General features: G+C 41.4%; 1 protein-coding gene across 5 annotated transcripts in view; it reads right to left on the minus strand.

Moving 5' to 3' along the window:
- Nucleotides 1-25,044, minus strand: part of LOC122789947 (ras-related protein Rab-6A-like) — a 423,726-nt gene that overhangs the window by 205,914 nt on the left and 192,768 nt on the right. The gene's annotated exons all lie outside the window — the stretch shown is intronic.

The raw sequence follows: 25,044 nt of genomic DNA on the forward strand, positions 1-25,044 counted from the left end.
AACCCTGAGCTGTTGGATACACTCCACTTAAAGAAATCCCAATCCCTCAGAGCCACACGCTCCAGGGATCGAAACCTTGTCATCACAATATACAAAACATGCTGGAGGGATAGGTTCCTGACCCACAGACTCCCCATACTCTGGAATAGACTGCCCATACTTGTCAAGCAGAGCACCTTCTTGGCCCTCTTCAAAAGGAACCTTGACGACTGGATAGGAGATGGGAAATTCACACTGGGGATCACGTCAGTCGCCCTGCTAGACAGGGGTCCAGGGAAGTAAATATTGTGGGAAGCAATACCCAGGGAATTGTTATGGCTAGGCTTGTATAGGCCCCTGGGCCGATAGCCTAGTACCAACCTATGAACCTATGGCTTGGCACCTACATCTCTAATGAACACAGGCAATGTGTAAATGGTTCATCTCCCAGGCCCGTGCTTGTAAATGTTTCATCTCCCAAACCTCTGCTTACAGGGTATCAAAACTTGTCAGAGATTTGGGATGCATGGCTAGGCTTAAAAAGGCCCTTGTGGTCATTAGCCGAGTAAACAACTATGAACCTAGAAAGGAAATATGTTAAACTTAACGTCTTTAGAATAAAAAGAATGTTTCATAATATGCATAGAAAGGCAAATGGAATATTTCACACACTGCATCTTAAAATTAAAAGCCCTTGCGACTTTCACAAAAGCAATGTTTCAGCCTGTTTGTAGCCTCTTTTTCAGCTCATATAAAGCAGAATTTAACTGATCTTTGGCTTCATGATAATTACAAATCATTGTGTAATCTGCACAATTAAATAAGGTGAACCAACACACACCTGATGTCACTTATAATTTATGTACTCTGCTTCAGCGTTACATGCACTTACAACATAATGAAATATAAACTGATATGAACAATAAACAAAGTAATAACATAGTGAAAATGCAAGGAGCAATGCACAGTCACAGGCTTATGTCACATGAGAGACTGTACCAGAAAAAAAGAGAATCATATTTTTGTATGAGGGCAGCTTTGGTTGAATGAAAAATGTTTTGTAGTACAGACAGATTTACTTTGGGGTTTATGAGGATAATAAAACTGCATCAATCTGGCAAGCAGTTCAGGCTTGAAAGGTATCCACAGATCTCCTTTAGGGATGCAAAGGAACGGTCATGTTCTGCTCAACATAAATATTTCTTAGGCAGCATTTTAAGTACACAACGAATACCACAGTCAGTATTTTAAAACCACAGGGAATACTTCACATCCTAGTTGCCCTGCACTTAAGTGAAATGGGAATATTTTAAATCCTTGCACTGGTTTCAGACTGACTATTTTATACTATACACATAAGGACAAGGGAAACTTGTTCATTCTACATCTTAAGCTACACTACAGCTCACTGAGACAGGGGATCGAATACTCAGTAGCATGAATCCCGAGGAAAGAGGAATTACTCTATAACATGTAGTGCGAAGGACAGAATTATATTCTACACAGTGTACATGGCACTGCTTCAAAGACATATAAACCACAGTATCTTGCGACCTGCTCTTTAGATGCAAAGAATATTTTGTGGCATTAAATCTAAAAACAGAATCAATATTTTACACACACAACCTCAATCTCAACGAATATGTCATACGGTGTAACACAGACTAAGTGGGTAAAGTGTTCATCATATTGCTAACTTGACTGAGTAGTTTGCACAATGCATATCAGAGATACCAACAATACAATACAACCTTAAAGCTGTGGAAAGTACAGTTGTGCAAGACCTTGCCACAGCAGTTGATGTCCTTGTGGTCACTTTTGCAGTATTCCAAACAGATGGATTTTCAGTGCTGACGTCTGGCTGTGGTACCAAAGTTTAACTTTCCCCGTGTGACCTCAGCTCATTAGCATAGGGGTATACAGGCAGGTGTCTGAGCATAAATCATCATATTATCTCCTAGCCAGCAGCATGAAGACCTCTGAGAGAGGCTGGTCAGCTAGCAGGAGCTAAACAGGGAGTGAAAGGAGCTCCCTTGGTTCTACAGTTCTGCAGACAGGGCAGTAAGAGATAAAGAGATGGATTCCAAAAGGGTGAAGGAGGGTGGGAAGAAATACTGCAATAGTGGTCAGTAGGACATCTACTGTTCTGGTAAGTTCTTACACAAATGTACAAAGTCCCAACACAGATCACTGTTGTAGTATTCCAAACAAATGGGTGATTCCCTGAGTTCAAGGTATGGTTAATGGAGAGAAGCACTGTCCAAGAGTCAAGGGAGAACTATCCTAGCAAAGGTAGCTCTGGATTTTGAAACATTATCAATTCTGTAGTGTTTAGTGGACATGTGTACAGAAAACCAAGTGGCAGCTTCCAGGACTGTCCTGGCATCAACCCCTTTATAAAAGGCCCACAAGAATTCCACTGCCCTGGCAGAGTGAGCTCAAGGGCAGGTGGGAAAATATTTACCAAGGTGCAAGTAACAAAAGGAGAAAGACCCAGAGATCCAGCCTGCAATGGCTTGTTTAGATACGGACTGTCCCAGTTTTGGAATCCATGAATGACACAAACAGTTGGTCTGACATATGAATAAATTTAGTTTTGTACATCTAGGGACTGCAAAAGTGTTTTCCTCCATTCTGTGGTTTGGGAAAGATAGCAGGCAGGTCAATTGCCTGGCCTAGTTAAAGGACATTGTATTCACCACTTTAGGCATGAAGGAGGACTTAACCCTCAGAGACAACCTGTCCTTATGAAAAACAAGTAAGGGTGCAACAGCCACAAGCACCTGAAATTCTGAGATTCTTCTAGAGCTAGTGAAAGCCAGTAATAAAATAGTTTTCTAGGTGCAAAATTTAAGATTTGCTACTGGTTCAAATGGTGGAAGAGTGAGCTCTTCCAATATGAAGCTGAGGTCCCAAGGAGGGGGGCATGAGCTTCATTGGGGGGTCTTGGATGCAGTACTCCATTTAGGAATTGTTTGACCTCAGGCCTGGCCATAAGTGGATTCAAGGTAGGACAGGGAGAGATGGCAAACAGGTGGACCTTGATGGATGAGTATTGTCAGACCCGTGTTCATGAGTTCACATAAGCTGTTTAGGATAAGAAGTACAGTTGTGTAAAATCTTACCATAACAGTAGATGGCCTTTTCACTGTTGCAGTATTCATCACCTCTGAGATCTCCTGCCAAGGATAGTCCAATGTCCTGCCAGTATACCAAAGCCTTTATTACTCAAGAGTGTTGCAAGTCTGATGCATGCTCCCCACGCAAGCGTAGGGCATGAACTTGACATACGAATGCTCCCAAACCAGAAGTGAAGTGCTCCAGGAGAACAAGTACCCAAAGTGGAAAGGAGAAAATGTACATCCAGAAAAAGAAAAGAAGAAAGAGAAGGGAAAGAACCTCTTGGCCATAAACAAAATACTACCCATGGAAAGGGAGAAAAAGAACAGGGGATTGAAGGGAGGGAGTGAATACTGCAATAGTGAAAGGAAAGGCATCTATTTTTATGGTAAGATTTTACATAACTGCACTATGTCCTTACACATCACTTTTGCACTATTCATCATCGCTTGGAGGGTATAAAAGCTACTGAAAAGGTATAGGGGGATGAAGGCAAGAAGGAGCGCTCCACAATCCCATGAAGGATAGCCTTTGCAAAACCTGCCCTGGCTCTGAAAATGACATTAAGTTTGTAATGTTTAGTGAATGTGTGACTGGAAGACCAAGTAGCAGCTTCTAGGATGGAGTTGGTGTCCAAACCCCAAAAGAAAGCCCATGAGGAATCCAGTACCTAAGCAGAAACAGCCCTAGCAGAAAACATCAAAGGAATAACAAAAGGAAATGGCCTTGGAAATCCAGGAGGAGATGGTTTGCTTAGAAACTGTCAAACCCAATGTCCTGGTATGAAAAGAAACAAAAAGTTGGTCAGACTTATGAAAGGCCTTTGTTTTGTCTAAATAATATCTGAGTGGCCTATGCAAGCCCAAGGAATGAAGAACCTTCTCACTAGCAGACTGTGGAGAAGGAAAAAACGAAGGAAGCTGGACAGACTGATTAATGGACAGCTCATTAACCACCTTGGGCATAAAGGAAGGATTGATAGAGAGAGACCCTGTCTCTATTAAAAAAAAAAAAAAAAAGGGATTGCCATCAAGGCCTGGAATTCAGACACCTGCCCGGCAGAGGTTAAAGCAACCAACAGAACAGTCTTCCAAGTTTAATGTTGCAAAGAAAATGCTACTGCAAGCTCAAAAGGAACCAGAGTCAGTTTTTCAAGAACAAAATTAAGATCCCAAGAAGTGGGAATGGGCTTTCTTGGGGGTCTTATACGAAGAAACCTTTTAGAAATTGTTTGACCTCAAATCTAGAGACCAGAGGAGGATTCAGTGGTAGATAGGCAGATATTGCTGACAAGTGAGCTTTCACTGAAGAATATACAAAGCAATCATGCAGCAGCACACACAGATAGGAAAGAACCAAGGAGACCCCCCCCCCAATGAAAAGGGATCCTGGTGAAGTTTAAGACACCAGAGAGAAAATGTCTTACACTTGGACATATATGATTTTCTGATAGTGGGTTTCCTGGCTTCCTGAGGGACCCTAAGCATGTCCTCAGAAAACTGGTGTCAGAAAGAAATCAAACCCTATCACCCAAAGTGTCAGCTGAAGAGTGGACAGGTGGTGGAGGGTGAAGAAGAGACCCTTTGTTCTGCGTCAGAAGGTCCATGCAGTGAAGTAACTTGTGATGGTTACCCCAGCCAGATGGAATAAGGAGGGAAACAAGTGATGTCTGGGTCAAAAAGGGAGTCATCAACAATATTTCTGGAGAGTCCTTCTCAATCTTGTGAAGGACCTTGAGAAGGAGAGGAAGGGGAGGAAAGACATAAAGGAACATTCCCTTCTAAGAGAAAGGCATGCCATTTGCTTACCTAGGCAAAGGACTTGGGACTAAGAGAACTGAGGAGTTGCCTGTTCAGATGAGAGGCAAAAAGATCCACTCAAGGAATATCCCCGCAATGAACTATGTCCAGAAACACATTTCTGTGAATCATCCATTCATAAGGCTGTGTCCTGGACCTGCTGAGAAAGACTGCCACAAGTCTGCACTCTGAAAGTGCACAGACTAACTGTAGGATCACCAGCAGAATTATGGCTATTTCCCATGCTTGAAGGGCTAGTCTACAAACCAGACAAGACTTCATGCCCCCTCATTTGTTCATGTACCACATGACTATGGTGCTGTCTGTACAAACCTTCAAATGACCTGGCCCACAGAGTGAGCAGAAAGCTTAAATAACAAAAATAAGAGACCTAATTTCCTTGATGTTGATCTATCTTCCCTCTGCTGAGAGGACCAAAGGTCCTCAACCATTAAGGTGCCTGAAGCAGCTCTGGGGCATCTGTGAAGAGTTCCTGGGATGGCAGAGGAGGATAGAAAGGAACACTTGAATTGAGAGATACCTGCTGAATCCACCAGAGAAATTCCAGTTTGAGACAAGGGAAAAGAGCAACTAAATAGTAATACCGAAGCCATGCTGATCTTGGATAACACAAACTTCCTCATATGAAGCCTGGTACAGGGAAGCAAGGGAATGGTAGAAACCACAAACCTTACAGACCCGAGAAACTCCCTGACCAGAAGACAGGACAAGGGAATCAGGTACAGAAATTAATTTGAGAGAGACAAAACCTCAGAGACAGGAATACAGGCTAGCAATGAAACAGTTCGGATCCTGGAGCCTAAAAACAAGTCATCCTGAGATTGATTTTGAAGGATGACAATGAACCCAAGGCTGTGCAACAGAAGCTGGGTAAAATGAAGATCCCACACAAGGTGGGTTGGGATGGGGCCTGAAGCAACAGCTTATACAGACAGGAAAATAGCTGAATGCCCTGTAGCCTGCAGAAGGCGACTACTGTAGTTAGGCATTTAGTGAACACCCTTGGGATTATAAAAACACCTATGGGCAAAGCAGAGAACTGAAAATGAGAGGACGACCCAGAGAAATGCAAACATTTCCTTAATAGAAGGTAGACAGGAATATGAAGGTAGACATCCTTTTGGTCCAGGGAAACTAGGGGAAGCAACAGAGGAAAGAGTCTGAAAAAGAAAACATTTGGAAGGATGGTACTATGAGAAAAATGTCCAGAAAGGATAGATCCATGGACAGGTTTCAACTACCCTTCTTTCCTGGGGCCCAGAAATATTTTGTAATAAAACCTTATACCCCTTTTGGGCTGTGGAACCGGCTGAATGGTACCCTGGTTTAACAGAATCTCTAACACCCTGGAAAATGAGGAACTTGTTTTGCAGGTGGTTGAGGGATACCGGAGAAGGAGGGAATATGTTTTCCACGCCATAAAGTAACTCTGCTGGATAATGAATAGAATCCAAGAGTCTGTGGTGATCTTTTTCCAAACTGGGAGAGGCACAGAAAGCCTGAGTGACATAGGGACCTGGTTGAGAGGAAGGGAGGGCAGAAAGTCAGATGGCTGCAGACCTGTCACAAAAAACTGCTTTTGGGTCCTTATTAAAAAACACATGCCTAGGAGCCTTCTTACCCCCTGGAAGACTGTCTAGGCAGTCTATGCAAAAAGGCAGTCTTACTAGGATAGTGCCTCTGAAACTTAGGAATGGGAGAAAAAAAAGACATGTTCAAATCTTTCAATACTTTATCCTGATCTTGCAAGATCTTGATGAGCTCTGCCATGGCAGTGCCAAACAAATTTTAGTGATTAAAGTGCAACTCCTGGATATTCCGATGGATATCATCTCACAAGGCTTGAAGGCGAAGCCAGGAATAGTGCCTCTTCACAGAGCCAAGGGCAGAAGCCCTTAGAGAAGGCATCAGCTGCATCATAGCTACACTTTATACAGTGACAGGCAACATGAGAAGTGGAACTTAGTAAGGAAACAGCTGGGCCTTACCCTTGGAGTCAGGCACGTCAGAGACAATCTGCCCAGTCTGAGAAAGAAGATGCATCCTTTCATAAGGGTCTAAATTTATAGCCCTAAAGGCTAAAATAGCAGAAGTCTGCATTTTCTTACCAATCCTGTCCACAACTCTATCTGTCCTTGTCTGAGGGAAGGTGCATAGAAGAGGGCAACAGCCTAGAGTATTTATCAGTAGACACAGAAATCACCACTGGATCAGACAAAGGGCATTTGTACAAGAACTTGCCGGCATCTGGCACCTTATAGAACCTTACTTAATAAAAATTCAAAAGACAATGAATGAGGCAGCCAACCAGATAAAATCAATTAAGAACACAATTTGTTTAAAGAGCTAATGCAGAATAATACAAGTTATAACTTGATATGCATAATGTTATTTCTTTACATACATTTTATTTTTTCAAACATAGCTGTTTGCATTTTAAAACAGGTTTAATAAATAGTGTAGAGTTTAAACCAGGAAATATGTCAGCTTGCAATTTAACTATCCAATTATATTCCTTAAGTTCTAGGTCATTATTTTTATCTCCTCCCCTTATATTTGTAAAACATATGTCCATGACTCTGAATACAAAACTGTGTATTATCTGACCCCATAACATGTTTTGCTATTACATTTGTTAAGATACAACTTCTCACGTCAGATTTATGTTCCATAATACGTTCATGTAGTTTTGTGGTTGATTTACCAACATAGAAGCTAGAACACTGTTCACAGGTAGCGAAGTACACTATATTAGTTGTATAGCAAGTGGCTGTACAAGTAAAAGAAAAGGATTTTTGTGTAATAGGATGTATAAATGTATTATTTTTTTTACAAATAACACTACATATTAAACAATTTAAGAAAGGGGAAAGTGCCCTTTCTATTTAATTCATGCTGATTCCATGATTTATGGCGGAAATCTTTGTAACATAATTTACTTTTCAAGTTGGATGAATTCTTGTAAGCAAACTTTGGAGTTAATGTAATAAATGTATCTAATTCTGGTAGAGCGATCAAAATTTCCCAATTATTGGAAATAATTTTTTTAACATCAGCTGTGCATCCACTATATGTAGTTGTATAGTGTAAGGTGTTTATTCTACTATCATTCCCAGATACAGTGTTAACATTGTTAGTTGCTGAAAAATATGGTTTGCCATTGTTCTAAGCCTAATCGTTCTTCTTTAGCTAATGAATTAGCATCATAACCTCTCTGGTGAAATACAAGATTCATATCATGCATTTGTTCCATACATATAGTATCGTCACTATTCAACCTACTGGCTCCATAGAACTGACTTTTAGTAACACTTAAATACATGACTAGGGTGCATACTTTTTCTATGTAAATATTTATTTGTATGGGAGGATTTCTCGTAAATTTGAGCAGATATGACACTATCTGTTAAATTCACAAGTATATCTAAAAAACGTATTTCACGCAATGAGCCAGTCATTTAAAATTTTAAAAAAGATGTAGTGTTATTCAGGAATACAAAGAATTCATTCAACAATTCCTGGTTACATCCTCACACAAAAAAAACACATCATCTACAAAACGCTTATAAAATAAAATATAAGGTATGAAATCGATAGGGCAGTCATAGACATATTTCCCTTCCCATTCATTTAAAGTTAAATTGGCATAGGTTTTTGCATTCGGTGTTCCCATTGCAATACCTGTAGTTTGATAATATAAAGTGTCATTAAACAGAAAAATATTACTATTCAAAGTAATCTCTAATAATTCATATAGTGTTTCTATCTCTCCAGCATTAGATTCAGTATATATACATAAAATATCTCTAATTGCATTCATTCCAAACTCATTGGGAATAACAGTAAAAAGAGATTTTATATCTAATGTTACTAGACAATAAGAGGAAACATTTGTGTGTTGTTGCCAGATAAAAAGTTAACCAAGAAAGTCACTTGTATCTTTGATATAACTCTTAACATAAGATAATATGGGACTTAACTTAGTTTGTAGATATAATGAGATAGATTCTGTTATCCAACCCCTTCCTGAAACAATAGGTCTCATGGGAGGGTTGGTAAGAGATTTCTGTAACTTCTGCAAACCATACAAAATAGGTGTTTTAGGGCATGGTATAGAAAAATAATGTAGTAGTTCTATAGAAATATTATTACTAACTTGTAATTCAAATAAAGACATGTTCACTTTACTAATACACTGCGCTAGCTCACTAGGTGAAATCTGCTTAAAGGCAGATGCATCAGATAGTAAATCAAGCATACAGTTATTATAATCAGTGATATTAATCAAAACAATGCCGCCTACCTTGTCGGCTTCTTTTATAATAATGTCACTGTTTTTTGTTAACCTATCTAGTGCTGCCATGTCAGATGCAGTCAAGTTATAAAACTTTTCAAATTTATCATCAGTATATAACTTATACAACTGTTGTTCACATACATTCTGAAAAGCTGTAATAACAGGGTTGCTAAATGGAGTGAATGTACTGCTTTTCCTGCATTGCACCAAATACCTTCGGATCCACCAATGAGCGCTGTAAACTCCAGTAACCACAACGTAAGATGCTTCAAACACGGTGTTTAATCCACATAACGCCAAAAAATAACGCCAAAAAATAACATTGAAAACAGACATACACGACTTCCCAGTGCTGTAATTGTACGTGAATAGAATTATTCAAGTACAGGACATAAACATAACATATCGAGAGTCGTAGCACCGGTGGACAGACAAAGAAACGCCAATAATAGATCAAAAAGTTTAGCGCTTTCAACCAAAGTAACCTGGAAGACCAGGTTACTTTGGTTGAAAGCGCTAAACTTTTTGATCTATTATTGGCGTTTCTTTGTCAATATTCTTTGTATAAACACCAAAACACTGGGTAGAGTGAAAGAAGGCACACAGATGAGACCAATAAGGTTAAGCGCTTTTCGTTTATGTCAATTCATAAACTTCATCAGACAATACAAATTATTTCAAAACACATTTAAATACATAAAAATGCAAATAATTAACCAATCAACAAAGAAAATGCATTAAAGAAGCACAAAGTCACCACCCCCTAACCATGAGTATAGACAATCTATTAAAATTTAAATGGGCAACCCCACATTTTACTAAAACAAGTAGTGTTACACATGAAAAAATTATATGAATGTATTAATAATTAAATATTATTAACCTAAATTTAACGCATTAAGCTTTTAAGTTTTAAAATACTACCTAAAACACAACCCTCATTCAAACCAGGCTGATTATATGCATTCAGCCTGATTTGCCAAGAAAGTTCTAATTCATCTAATTTTAGAGCATCGGGACCACCTCTTGGATTTTTATTCACCTGGTCTACAATAATAAATTTAAAAGAATGATCAGAAAATTGGTCAATATGTTTCGCTAAGGCGTTCTCTAGCTTGTGTTTCCTAATTCATTACAAGTGTTAGAAACCGTTCACGAAGCTTCCTTTCAGTTTTGCCAACATAGAAAGCTGGACAAAACTGACACAAAGCAAGATAGACCACCATCTTAGAATTACAATTATTTCTAAGTTTCAAATTGTAAGAGAAATTATTAACAAATACTCTGTTAGATTCCAAAATGTAAGCACAATAGTTACAAGCTTGGCATTTATACATGCCTGGAGTTCTAACAGGTTTTGCTCTGATACTCTCACAATAATTTTTAAGATTCCTTCCTTTTTTATAAATAACTAACGGGCGGTCACCTACACTTGTGTAGACATTCATATCACCTTTAAGTATGTCCCAATTTTTTCTCAAAATTTTAAAACAAGAATTGCTATTTATATTGTAGGTAGTTATAAAAGACATATTGAACTTAACGAGACTAGAGTGTTGCTCAACGGGTAAATCAAGAGACATGTTGAAAGACCCATTTACAATAGATGAATCATTTATAATACTATTCAACAATGGTGTATAGAAAAAAGTCTGTCGTTTAAATGTAACTTCATTAATTATATCATTAATCATAAGTAATGGATAGCCACGTGATAAAAACATTTCCTTGATAAAATCACATTCATTATCAAAAACACCATCCAATGTAGTGATACGTGCTGCACGAACCAACTGACCTTTTATAATAGCACGTTTCTGATGGTACGGATGGCAACTTGAATAATGTAACATTGAGTTACAATATGTCTTTTTTCTATGAATTGAAGAAACGAATCTCTCCAATACAGTGTCCTTAGTAAGTGTGATGTCCAAATAATCAATAGAGGTGGCATCAAAATTATGTGTGAATTTTAAGAACGACGTAGTTGAATTTAAGTATTTTACCAACAATTCACTATATTCTATGTTACCATCAACTAAAATAAAGATGTAAATAAAAGCTTAATGCGTTAAATTTAGGTTAATAATATTTAATTATTAATACATTCATATAATTTTTTCATGTGTAACACTACTTGTTTTAGTAAAATGTGGGGTTGCCCATTTAAATTTTAATAGATTGTCTATACTCATGGTTAGGGGGTGGTGACTTTGTGTTTCTTTAATGCATTTTCTTTGTTGATTGGTTAATTATTTGCATTTTTATGTATTTAAATGGGTTTTGAAATAATCTGTATTGTCTGATGAAGTTTATGAATTGACATAAACGAAAAGCGCTTAACCTTATTGGTCTCATCTGTGTGCCTTCTTTCACTCTACCCAGTGTTTTGGTGTTTATAGTTTGTCTATATTTCGTGTTTTAAAAAGTTTGTCATGGCTTCTGGAGTGGAGCGTGAAGATATTGGTACACCATTTGAGCATACACCTGTTACTCTTAAGGAACGTACTGATTTTATACAGTTACCACCGCCTAATGTCTCAGGAGGAGACAAAACTAACTATGAGTCGGTTATTTTGCGGTTGGACAGTTTGCTTACACGCCTGGATGAACTCGAACGCCGACTTGACGCTGAAAAGGTCCCACTTCCGGCTCTCTCTAGTGTAGGGTGAGGGAATGATTCGGACACAGTTAACCAAGATGTGAGCCGTGATTCGAGTAATAACCACGATATTACAGCAAGCCTTCCTTGTGGTCAGAAAAGCTGTTCGGGGTCCAATCGTGCTATTTCATCTGTGGTTTCACCACCGGGACTAATACTTCCAGGCTTTGACAATATTAATGATTACACCGGTAGCGGCAACAACGGAAGGCTTACCGGGCTTGGTAATCAGCACACAGGGGTCAGTTCGAATGTTAGACCCTATTATAGTGATTCTGTGCAGCAGAATTTATCACCAACAGGTAATAACTTTAATTTAAATTCATGGCTTGCCGATACTTCATTTTTTGGCGCCAATAACAATATTGCACATATGAATGTCGGTTCCGGCACTGAAATATCTAGTATTTCATCTAATTTAAAAGAGCTGGACAAACTTTTGGTTAAATTAAGGAAAACCCAACTCGAGGTCTCCTATTTTAACGAATGCTTGAAAAATAAGATTGTGCCTAAAGGGCTTCGGCGTTGGCAGTACCCAACTGGGTTGGAAGCTAATTCACAATTCCATCTAGAAATAATAGCTCTGTTTGATCGCCAAGGTCTTGAACTTATTGAACTCATGTGTAAGCATTATGGTATTGCTGTGGAGGAATTGACTGAAGCAGTGTGTGAACTGGATAAGAGAATTAGGTTTTGTAAAACATATGTCCATGACTTTGAATACAAAACTGTGTGTATTATCTGACTCCATAACATGTTTTGTTATTACATTTAAGATACATCTTCTAGTGTCAGATTTATGTTCCATAATACGTTCACGTAGTTTTCTGGCTGATTTACCAACATAGAAGCTAGAACACTGTTCACAGGTAGCCAAGTATACTATATTATTTATATAACAGGTGGCTGTACAAGTAAAAGAAAAGGATTTTTGTGTAATATGATGTATAAATGTATTATTTTTACAAATAACACTACATACTGAACAATTTAAGCATGAGAAATTGCCCCATTTAATTCACACTGATTCCGTGATTTATGGCGGAAATCTTTGTAACATAATTTACTTTTTAAGTTGGGTGAATTCTTATAAGCAAACCTTGGAGTAGATGTAACAAATGTATTTAATTCTGGTAGAGCCATCAACATTTCCCAATTATTGGGAATAATTTTCTTAACATCAGCTGTGCATCTACTATATGTAATTGTATAGCGTAAGGTGTTTATTCTACTATCATTCCAAGATACAATGTTAACATTGTTAGGTGCTGAAAAATATGGTTTAGCTATGGTTTGCCATTGTTCTAAGCCTAATCTTTCTTCCTTAGCTAATGAATTAGCATCATAACCTCTCTGTTGAAATACAAGATTCATATCATGCATTTGTTCCACACGTATAGTATCATCACTATTCAACCTACTGGCTCTATAGAACTGACTTTTAGTAACACTTAAATACATGACTAGGGTGCATACTTTTTCTATGTAAAGATTTATTTTTATGGGTGGATTGCTTGTAAATTTGAGTAGATATGACACCATCTGTTAAATTCACAAGTATATCTAAAAAATGCATTTCATGCTGTGAAGATTGGGGAAAGATGAGTGAAGGCTGCCAGCCTAGTCAAATTCAGTTTGATACATAATTCTATCATATGTATAAATAAATGTAAAACACAAGCTTGTGTTTTTAAATGAAAAAAAAAACACTGTAAACTGTGAACTTCAAGATTGTTGCAACATTGCCATCTGCTGTAAGGAAAATCAAGCCAAGCATTTCAAATGTTCTTTGAAGTTACAATTATCTAAAAAATGGTGCTGAAGCATCTGACTGAACACATTCTTTCTATTATCTTAACTTAAGGAATAATTGTTAGAGTATACATGTGAAATGTCTTTTATTGTTGTAGTTTCCTGTACAGGTGTTAGCTTGCTAAATAATGCAGTTTGCTTGCCTGGGAAGTCCAGACTAAGTGTCAAAATGATGTAATGTGAATACTGGGAAAACCTAAGTGTCAAAAGGATGTAATCTGGGAGGGCCTTAGCAGAGTTGTTTGCTAGCGTTTTAAAAACTATTGTTCAGTGAGAGACTGAAAGCATTTGTCTTGGACCATCAACCCCAGTACTGCTTATGCTCTTTATGTAAGTAGGATTTACAGCACTGTTTTCTCTTAAGATTAGCTAAAGATTAGAAAGTTAGATTAAGGTTTTTTCTCTGACATCAGACCTGTCCTACTGTATTGTTTTAAGTTTCTGTGTGATCCCTGAACTCTTGGATATCTCTGTGGTGTAGTAGTATTGTCTTGTGTTATAATTTATTATTAAATATTTTAAAAAAACTTTACCTGTGGCTGGTTTGTGTAGAGATAGGCTCTAGAGCACATTGCCTATTTATAGAGGTTATCGTAATAAGCCACTCTAATAAACCTTAGATTGAATAGTCACATTACCTATTGGATAATAATATTGCACAGTAATAATTGGACAACCTTTCAAGGGCCTTTGGGTAGCTGATAATTATTAAGCTGGTGGTGGCAGGAATTACTACTGTATAGTCTGGGTAAAGGGTCACAGCAAGAGAATCTGTGTCAGCATTTCCCAGGAGTGCCTCTGAAGTTGTATAAATACTTATCTCAAAGTGTGGGTGTGTGTCAGCTACATGGGCAGGGAAACTAAGCACTGGTTGGACAGAGAGGGTACTGGAGTTTAGCTTGCTAGCTAGGCCAAAATTGGACCCTATAGCTGTGCCAGTGGGGAGTCTTATTGGGGACCTGGAGAGCAAGGGAGCAACCAGCCCCAGAGTGACTGTGATCTCTGTGTGCACTTAAGGGAAATTGTACTTTACTGTGTGTATTAGTTATCCTTTCCTCTTCTAGGAGACAACCTCCCTGGTGTTAGTGGTGAGGATTGAGGCTCCTTGATTGCTGGGCCAGGGCACGGTCGCCACAAGTGGTGGCAGTGGTTGGGATAAGATATCCTCACAAGTGTTTGGTAGTGGTGTGGGTACAGTGAATCCTGTAGCTTATGTACAGTGATCTCTGGAAGTGTTTTGTACTCTAAATCAGCCACGCAGTCTATAAGTTCAGATCACAATTGTTTTATTTCTTTTATTAGCTTGGTCAGGGTGAGCAGGCAGCATGTCAGCACAGGAGTATGGAAAGCTGACAAGGAGCCAGCTCGTGGTGATGTGCCAGGCTAGGGAACTGGTGCATGGAAACCTGACTAAGGCAGACCTGATTGCAGCCTTGGTAACAGCTGCATCAGAAAACAGCATCCAGGAGGACAATCAGACTGGCAGTGGAGATACAATATCCTTGGAGAATGGACAGCTCAACCTTTCTGCAGTGGACTTAAAAATCCAGCTGGAGCTAAACAGACTTGAGTTGGAGGCCAGGTGTTTGGAGATAGAAGCTGAAGAAAAGGAGCATCAGAGGAAGCATGAGAGGGAAATGCTGACTCTTTGCCAGAGTCATGGAGGTAATGGGGAAGGGAGTAACTGGACCCCAGAAGCACAACAGGTCAGTAAATTTCTTGTGCAATTTAAAGAGGGGGATAATTTTGATAGTTTCATTAACATGTTTGAAAGGGTATGCAAACAGTACAGTGTTGACCAAAGGCTCCGAGTATGGTTCCTGACCCCCTTACTCCATGGGAAAGCTGTAACTTGTATATCACAAATGCCTGACTCTGTTTTGATTATACTGCTGTATAGAAATGTCCGTTACAGTGTTTTAAGCTAACACCTGAAATGTATAGGAAAAAGTTTTGTGAGCATAGATGCAAAGCAGATGAAAATGTATGCGAATATGTTGTCGAACTGAGCACTTATTTTCATAGCTGGGTGAGTGGATGTCAGGTCACCCATTTTGAAGGGCTGGCAGACCTTTTGGTGAGGGAACAAGCCCTTATTACTTTGCCTGAGGACATGAGGATCTGGATAGCTGACAGACAATGTGCTACTTCAGATGAGTTAGGGAAAGAGGGAGACCTATACCTGGCCAACAGGGCAGCCCTGCACAGGAAGGGGACCCCCAGTACTGCTCATGGGTCTAAAGGAACCCATGGTGTGCAGCACAGACTGCCCCAACAGAATCTGCCGGTAGCAGGGGAAGCCACTAGTCCAGTACACATCCAGGAGGCCAGGGTTAAATGTTTTTAATGCAACCAATGGGGCCATGTGCCATACAGGCGTCTATGGGGGCAAGGTGGGAATGAAAGGTGAGGTAGCCAGTAAGTGGGAAAGACAATGCCAATAGTGGGTTGTCTTGAGACAACAGGGGTATGGAACTACCATCCTGCAGATGTCCTGAGAGGGAAGGATTTGGATGAGGCAGTAATATGTACTCATGCAGTTACATGCAGTGAGGCTAGGAGACAAGCATGTGGGTCTGGTAGCCTGGGGGAGATCCAGACAGACTGCACACTTGCAGCCAGGACTGCTGACATGGTTACTTCAGGGAGTGAGCTACGCTGCAGCAGTGAGACTGAATGTGAGCCACAGCTGCTTGTGGGTACTGATGTTCCCTTGGACAGGGTAACTGCAAAGGTAGAGGTGAGTAGTAGTACCCAGGCTGACAGTGAGGCACCACTGTCAGAGGATGCCAGACTTCCAGTGGAAGGGGAACTGGGAAGGGTTACAAGGAGAGAGTTGAGACAGGCTCAGCTCTCCACATTGCAAGGCCTAAGGCAGGTACGCTAGGAAGACACCTGATTCTCAAGGGAAGGGGGAATCTGTATACTAGGACAAAGGGTTACTATACAGAGAGTGGACCCCTGAGGGAGGGCTAGAAGGTGACAGAGTACAGCAGTTGGTAGTGCCTAGAGCTTACCATCTGGCACTTCTAGCCACAGCCCATGATATTCCCTTTGCAGGTCATATGGGCATAAAACGTACAAAGAGGCGTATTATGCAAAACTTCTATTGGCCTGGAATTTCCAGAGATGTAACAGGGTACTGCAGGACCTGTGAGCAGTGCCAAAAGGTAGGCAAGGCAGGAGACGAAGTGAGAGCTCCTTTGATGCCTTTGTGATTGAGGAGCCATTTCAGAGGGTAACTATGGATATTGTGGGTCCTCTGAGTACCTCAAGTTCCACAGGGGAAAAGTATACCCTAGTGTAGTGGATTATGCTACATGATACCCTGAGGCAGTGGCTTTGTCCTCCATTGAGGCAGAGAAGGTGGCAAATGCTTTGTTAGAGATTTTCTGCAGGGTAGGTTTCTCAAAAGAAATACTGACTGAACGAGCTGCCAATTTCATGTCAGACCTGATGGCTTGTCTGTGGAAGTCCTTTGGGGTGAAGCATATGAAGACCACCCCCTACTATCCCAAGACTAATGCTCTTGTTGAGAGGTTAAACTCTACAATCAAGTCCATGCTACAGGCATTTACAGATCGGTTCAGGAGGGAGAGGAACAAATATTTGCCCCATCTGTTTGCTTACAGAGAGGTTCTCCAGGAATTCACAGGTTTCTCACCCTCTGAGTTGCTGTATGGGCATAGGGTGAGGGGACCTCTAGATTTAATTTGAAATGAGTGGGAAGGTGAGTGTGAGTCTCACAAGAAGTCTGTTGTGGCATATGTCCTAAACCTCAGGACAAGGCTCAGGGAACTCATGGGCTTGGCCCAGGAGAACCTTGCAGAAGCCCAACAACAGAAAAAGGTGTGGTATGACAGGAATGCTAGAGCATATGCTGTGGGGCAGCAGGCAATGGTTCTCATTCCTGTCAGACACAACAAGTTACAAGCAGCTTGGGAGGGACCCTACAAGGTGGTAAGAAAGGTAAGTGATGTTAACTACATGGTGGAAATGCTAGGCAGACATCCAGGGCACAAATTGTACCATGTTAACATGGTACAATTTGTGCCATGTTAACATGATGAAACCTTACCATGATAGGAAGGCCCTTGGGCTGAGCATTTGCAGTGGATTGCAGGAGGAGTCTAAGGGAGATCTGGGGACTGATTTCCTCAGTGAGGCTCGGGCTGACACTTCGGTGGAAGGGGTAACAATATCCCAGCAGCTATCTCCTACCCAGGTTCAAGAAATCCAAGCAGTGTTGCAGGAATTTGGGGACATGTTCACTGGGAAACCAGGGAGCACCCACCTGGTGCAGCACCAGCTGGATACAGGACCGCAAAGGCCTATTAGGCAGGCCCCTTATAGGGTGCCTAAGAGAGTCTGACAGACTCTGAGGGAAGAGGTACAGGAGATGTTGGAACTAGGGGTGATTCAAGAGTCCAACAGTCCCTGGGCCTCGCCAGTGGTGTTGGTGCCAAAGAAGGATGGCAGCACCAGGTTCTGTGTGGATTGCAGGAAATTAAATAGTCATACAGAGTCAGATGCTTACCCCATGCCTAGGACAGATGAGGCCCTAGAGCAGCTGGGTGGGGCTAAGTATCTTACAATCACTGATCTTACCAAGGGTTACTGGCAAGTGCCCTTGACTCCCAGTGCTAGAGAGAAGTCAGCCTTCGTGACTCCTTTTGGCATGTATGAGTTCACAAAGATGCCCTTTGGGAGGAAGAATGCCCCAGCGACTTTCCAGAGACTGGTGGATAATATCTTAGCAGGAGCAGGATGGTTTGCCCTTGCTTACCTAGATGATATTGCCATCTACAGCCATTCCTGGCCAGTGCACCTTCAGCATGTCAGGGAGGTGCTGGGCAGACTACAGAGGGCAGGGTTGACCATTAAGCTGAGCAAATGTCAGGTGGGTATGGCAGAGGCCTCCTACCTAGGACATAGGGTGGGGAGTGGTAAGATAAGGCTAGAACCTGCCAAAGTGGAAGCTATTAAGGCATGGCCTGCACCTGTTACCAAAAAGTAGGTGATGGCATTCTTAGGGACAGCAGGGTATTACAGAAAGTTTGTCCCTAGTTATAGAACCATAGCTGCTCCCCTCACAGACCTGTCAAGGAAAAACAGGCCAGATAAGGTAGTGTGGACCCCAGCATGTGAGCAGGCATTTCAGAAGCTTAAAGAAGCGTTGGGAGGACCCCCTGTGTTAGCCAGTCCAGATTACAGCAAAGAATTTGTTGTGCAGGTGGATACTTCGAACCATGGGGTGGGAGGCTGTACTTAGCCAGATTTCTTCAGAGGGGGAAGAGCACCCAATGGTTTATCTCAGTCGTAGGCTCCAACCCAGGGAGGAATGCTATGCAGCCATAAAAAAGGAATGTCTACCTATAGCGTGGGCAGTGCAGAAACTTCACCCTTATGTGTATGGAAGAAAATTCACTGTAATGACAGATCACAACCCTCTAACAAGGTTAAACAGAGCCAGTCAGCAAAATGCCAAATTGCTAAGATGGAGCCTGGGGTTGCAAGCATATATGTCAGTGCAGCACCGCAGTGGGAGTAGCAATGCCAATGCAGATGGGGTCTCAAGACAGGGAATGGGGTGAGGTACCCTCAGAGAGACCTAACCCTCTCAAGGGGCATTTCTCAAAGGTCACTTAAAAAAACTAGATTGAGTTCTCCAGGGGGGAAGAGATTGAAGATTGGGGAAAGATTGGCGAATGCTGCCAGCCACTTCAATAGAGTTTGATACAGAATTCTATCATTTATATAAATAAATGTAAAATACAGGCTTGTGTTTTTAAAGACTAGTTTGTTACTTGTGTGTCTCTGCGATCCTTAAACAAAAACAGAAAAAATCTTGCTATTTTCCCACTTTCTATAATTTAAAAGAAAGTTCAGTTACAGAGTTGCTGTTCTGAACTGTTTGTAAGTTTCTTGGAGGCCAGTGCTTACTTGGGCTAAAGGGAAGTCTCTGTGTTCACCAGTGGCAGTGGTTAACACTGAGCATCCTGCCTGTCCCTGTAGGAGTGGTTACTGCCTAGAAACTGTAGTTTTATTGACCATTTTGGGTCAATTCCAAACTCCTTGATCTCTCTCTCTTAAAACCCTGCAGCCGCGTGGTTTTGGTCTTTCCAGGCTTGATAGTTGTTGCTGAAGCACCTACCAAGATGAGAAAACGCTGAGAGAAGAAAGGAGCCACTTTTGAGATTTTAAGTATTTTCTTCTGATTTATTTCTTAGAAAAACTGCATTACCGCCTATTTTCCGGCATTTTCTTGCTTGCAAAAGTTGATATCTGTGTTAGAAACAGTATTTAGAACATACCTAGAGCCTGTTTATTGCATTTTTTGTGTTGCACTTAATTTAAAATTATTTTTTCTTAAAATTGCATTTTACCTGCCTCTGACCTAGCACACATGTGTTGGGGTCATTTATTGCACTGTTCTGACTAGTTTGCTACTTGTGTGTCTCTGCTATCCTTAAACAAAAAAAAAAATCTTGCTATTTTCCCACTTTCTATAATTTAAAAGAAAGTTCAGTTACAAAGTTGCTGTTCTGAACTGTTTGTAAGTTTCTTAGAGGCCAGTGCTTACTTGGGCTAAAGGGAAGTCTCTGTGTTCACCAGTGGCAGTGGTTAACACTGAGCAGCATGCCTGTCCCTGTAGGAGTGGTTAATGCCTAGAAATTGTAGTTTTATTGGCCATTTTGGGTCAATTCCAAACTTCTTGATCTCTCTCTCTTAAAACCCTGCAACTCTCTTTTTGCGCGGTCTTGCGCACAGAGCTGCGTTACTTAAACAGGTATAAACTATTCCCGGCTCCACAAAGTCTGCTCTTCACTTTTTCCCTTAGAACTGCTCTAAATCTCAAAATAAGCACTCTATTTTCATTCTAAAGCCCTGCACTTGCTCGTATAAGTAATCTCATAGGTAAACACTAATAAACTTAAGCACTACACCCTCCCTATTGGTTCTTTCTGATCAGTCAATAAGTAGTTCCCTATATTATTCAAGCATGTCCAAAGGTCAGTTTTGGGTTTACTCTCCAGTCCAGCTGGTGAATCTGGGAATCTTGAGGCAATGTTACAACTGCCTTATGTATACAGACCACCCTCTCCTCCTCCCAACAAGCTCAAATATATGTGAGAGATGCAACTATATAGCCAAACTAGATGCTGAGCTCTCTCAACCCAGCACTGGCACAGCCAGTCAGGAGGAGAAGGGAACCACACACACCACAAATCCAGTCTCACATAGACCTATCGCATCAGCAAACCAAACACAAACACACAAAAACATACTCGGAGGCTCTAAATAAAAATCTGCCTAAGCAGCAGAGACCTCCAAAGCAGACATCCAAGCAACCCCTACCACGAAACAATACCCACGTAGCACATAGCTCACAAAGTCAGTGTGCCACACAGTCACAGCCCTTAAGGCTAAACAACACACCTAATACACTTGTAATAGGTGACTATCGTCAGACACACTGACGTCCCACTCACCAGAATGAACAAGGAGGAGGTCACTGTAAGCTGCCTGTCGGGTGCCAGGATACGCCACATAACACAAGCACTCAGGTCACTCCAAAGAAAGTACAAATATGACTCCGTCATTGCCCATGCTGGTGTGAATGACCTGAGACATACCTCCCTGGACTACATGAAAAGAGACATAGAGCAGCTCTCTGATCATGTAGCCCAGGCCGGTATGACCCTGACCTTGAGTAGCATCTTGCCCTCACCAAGAATGATGCCACAGTATAAAGACAAAATGATCAATTTTAACAATTGGCTAAAGTATTGGTGTCATTAAAGGGGATCCAGTGTCTGTCAGCCTGGGATGACATGCTCGACAAGCCATGTTGCTTCGCTAGGGTCGCCTTGCACCTGTCACCCCTGGGTTTTCCAATACTGGCAAAGGCTCTTGCCTCCCCCATAGTGCCTTTTTTAGGCAAGGCTCAAAAAAGACAAACCCACCTCCATAGACAACACAAAGAAAAAAAAAACTAAGGGTAATGCTGCTCAGCGCCAGAAGTCTAAACCTCAAGATGCACGCACTCGAGACTCTCCTCAGTATGGAGAATATCGATATCTGTGCAGTAACAGAAACCTGGTTCAAGACTCCCAAGAGCACCCCAGCACTAACAGATTATACCTCATACCATGCTTTTCGGCCCCAAAACACACAAAAGGAGGGGAAGTATCCATATTTATCAAATATACCCACACCTCCAAGTTAGTGGCACTGCACGAAGCATCGGAGACCATCCATGTGCAACTAACAGTGGGCAAAGCTGCCTTTCAGTTTGTAGCCTGCTACAGACCACCCTCCCAAACACAGGAATCCCACTCGGCTTTCCTGAGAACACTGGAGAATATGAAGGTCTCTCCAAACACCATTATATTGGGTGACTTCAACTATCCAAACACTGACTGGGAAAACTACTCAAGCCCAAACACCCTCACCCAACGGTTCCTAGAATTTATAAACTCAAATGCTATAGAACAACTGGTCACCACTCCCACAAGAGGGGAAAACATATTGGATCTGGTCATCACCAACATGGGGTCTCTATGTTCCACACCAGAGGTATACCCCTCATTTGTAAGATCAGACCATAAACTAATCTCACTGGACATCCATATTCCGTCCCCACCCCCAGCCAAGGAAACCACAGTGAAGAACTTCTCAAAAGCAAACTTCACACTTATCAAAACCGAGGTGGAATCCTTCAAAGCCCCTGGGCCAGTGGAAAATACGGCCAAAAATGCAGAATCCTTTACAAAAGCATTCTATGGACACCTACAGGAATGCATGGAGCATGCTATCCCAAATAAAACCAAGACTCACTCCTCCAAAGGCAGGAGACCTGTCTGGTGGACCCCAGCCATAAATAAGCTATACAACAGAAGGAGAAAGCTACTACATGATAGAGCAAAATCCCAATAAGGGAAGGCATTTCTGATCAGTACTAGCAAGAAACTACGATCCCTCATAAAATCATCTAAGGCCAGCTTCGAAAGAAAAATTGCATAAGACACTAAAGATAATCACAAGGCCTTCTTTAGTTATGTCAGGAACCTGGGAGACAACTCCCAGATATGCTCCGAGTTAGTGCAAAATGACAAAAAATACACTGAACCCACAAACATTGCCAACATCCTGGCAGAAAGGTTCAGTGCAAGCTTCTCCACCCTTCCCCCCCAACATAGCAAATGTCTATCCCAACAGAGTGCAGCCTTCCCGAGATCACAGCTGCACAGGTGAGAGCTGCCCTCTCCAAAGCAAAAAACACAGCATCAATGGGACCAGACGGTGTCACGGGCTGCGTCTTACACGAGCTCCAAGAAGAACTAAACCCTCATATAAAGTCACTGTTCAATCTCAGCCTTACTACAGGATATGTACCCACAGCCTTACTACAGGATATGTACCCAAGGAATGGCATACAACAGTCCCGCTCCACAAAGGTGGTGCCACAACGGACCCCAGAAACTATCACCCTATAAACCTGACTAGCCTGGTCTGCAAAGCTATGGAGTGTATCATCATGGAAATCATAAACAAAGACATTGGGAAACTCCAGACACTGGATCCTACCCAATTCGGCTTTGTTAAGGGCAGATCTTGCCTCTTGAACCTGGTCGACTTCTTTGAAACAGTTACCAAAGCCATAGATGAAGGTAAGGTAGTCCACACAGCCTACCTGGACCTCGCAAAAGCCTTCGACACAATACCCCACTCGGGCATCATAAATAAGCTCACCAGCTTAAATATCAACCCCTATGTCACAAGATGGGTTGCAAACTGGCTCAGGGATAGAACCCACATGGTCAGAATTGCAGGTGCCATGTCAGACTCTAAACCAGTTACAAGTGGCGTCCCACAAGGCTCAGTCCTGGGACCTCTCTTGTTTGGTATATAATTCTCCGAGGTACAGGCTAACACGGGTGGACTATGGCTGACCAAGTTCGCAGATGACTGCAAACTGGGTGCCATAATAGACTCTCCGGCTGACACAAGCATCCTCCAAAAGGGTCTCACAGAGATGGATAACTGGTGCCAGAGCCATGGCCTAAAGCTAAATGCCAAAAAGTGCATAGTCATCCCCTTTGGGAAAAACAAAGTGCCCACAAATTACCACATAGGTGGTAATCCATTAAGTACGGAAGAAGTAATTAGGGACTTGGGGACCCAAGTAGATCGCAATCTCTCCTTTGACAATCACGTTGCCAAAGTGGTTAGAAAGACCTTCTATATAGTTCACCTCATCAAGAAAGGGTTCACATCTAGATCAAGAGAGGTCATTGTGCCCCTCTACTCATCACTTATCAGGCCCATAATTGAATACAATTCCCCATTTGGGATGTACCTTACTCGGCACCTGCAGCAACTGGAAAGACCCCAAAAGTACCTCACCAAGAGGATCAAGGGACTCAAACAGATGCCCTATGCAGTTCAGCTAAAGAAACTCCAGCTCTACTCAGTTGCGTACAGCCTACTCAGAGGCAATCTGTGTCTGACGTATAAAGCCATGTCCAACCCAGAATTAACGGACATGCTCCACCTCAGGAAATCCAAATCCCTTAGAGCTACACGCTCCAGGGACTTGAACCTCAGCACAGAAATAAATAGGACATGCTGGAGGGGCAGATTCATATCCCAGAGGCTCCCTTCACTCTGGAACAAATTCCCAATCCATGTTAGGCAGAGCTCCTCACTGACCCTCTTCAAGAGAAATCTTGACGAGTGGATGGGAGATCATAAGTTTACCCCTGGGATCTCTTTTGTGTCCCTGCTTGACAGAGGTACAGTAAACTAACCTTAAAAGGGCTACCTTCTGTGACCTTCTATACAGAGGCACAGTCAAATAATCTAAAAGGGTGGCGAAAGCCAAACACACTCTGGCTAGGCTTATAAATGTCCTAGGGCAGACAGCCTAGTATCTACCTATGAACCTAAATGTAAACTTCAAGATTGTTGCAATATTGCCATCTGCTGTATGGAAAATCAAGCCAATCATTTCAAATGTTCTTTGAATTTACAATTACCTAAAAAATGGTGCCAAAGCTTCTGGCTGAACACATTCTTTCTATTATCTTAACTTAAGGAATAATTGTTAGAGTATACATATGAAATGTCTTTTATTGTTGTAGCTTCCTGAGCAGATGTTAGCTTGCTAAATAATGCAATTTGTTTGCCTGGGAACTCCAGACTAAGTGTCAAAATGATGTAATGTGAACAATGGGAAAACCTAAGTGTCAAAATGAGGCAATCTGGGAGGGCCTTAGCAGAGTTGTTTGTTAGTGCTTTAAAAACTATTGTTCATTGAGAGACTGAAAGCATTTGTCTTCAACCATCAA

This window comes from Protopterus annectens, chromosome 15.part0, assembly GCF_019279795.1.
Source record: "Protopterus annectens isolate FY-2018-M chromosome 15.part0, PAN1.0, whole genome shotgun sequence".
Classification (NCBI taxonomy): domain Eukaryota; kingdom Metazoa; phylum Chordata; order Ceratodontiformes; family Protopteridae; genus Protopterus; species Protopterus annectens.